The sequence below is a fragment of the Ciconia boyciana genome, chromosome 12 (assembly GCF_034638445.1).
Source record: "Ciconia boyciana chromosome 12, ASM3463844v1, whole genome shotgun sequence".
Taxonomy (NCBI): domain Eukaryota; kingdom Metazoa; phylum Chordata; class Aves; order Ciconiiformes; family Ciconiidae; genus Ciconia; species Ciconia boyciana.
This window is the reverse complement of record NC_132945.1, coordinates 24,315,449-24,316,192: the sequence shown is the minus strand read 5'-3', so window position 1 is coordinate 24,316,192 and position 744 is coordinate 24,315,449.

Sequence of the window (744 nt, the reverse complement as noted above, 5' to 3'; positions counted from 1 at the left end):
TTGTGCAAGGTTTTGCAGGGCTGCGCTGGGTGCTCCCACTGAGCCTGCTGTCCCTCACGTAGCTCCACGCCGTGTGGCTGGGGGGTGGCTGCTGCCGGGCTGCAGCATCCCGTGATGCAGAGCTGCGACTCAGCTCCGCCGTCCTCCCTGCCCGGGGCTCCGGGGCTCTGCCTGGGGGGCTGGAGCCTTCCAAAGGCAGCCGAGTCCTTCCTCGGGCTCTCCCACCGCCACCCTGGCAGCACGCCGGGCAGAGCCGGGGGACGGCGGCAGCGATCCCCGTTCCTGCTGGCTTAGCTCCTGCTCCTGGGCAGCAGCTTGCAGGCTCCCGAGATGCAGGCAACGTGCAGCCCAGCGCCGGTCGCCTCTTCGGCGGAGTGGCCTGGCACACGCCACGCCGGGGATGGTGCAGCCAGGGGAGTCGGCACGGAGCAGGGCCTGCGGAGAGCGGGCGCAGCAGGGTGCTGGTGCCAGCGTGTGGCACAGAGCTTTTGCAGGCCTGGGCAGCGATGCCTGTGGACCCCGGGCCCCTCCGGCCCTGCTGGCTTGGCAACCGGGGCAGCACTGGAGAAAGCCAGCGCGTCCTGCCACAGGAAACGGCCGCCGGTGTCATCTCCATCTGCTTCCTGCCGGCTCCTTGAGAGCAGGGCTGTGCCTGGGCAGCTGCTCCCAGCGCTGTCACGGAGGGGACCGGTGCAAGGTGCCGGCATTGTTCCCGCGGCCACCACATTCCTGTCATTGCCGGCG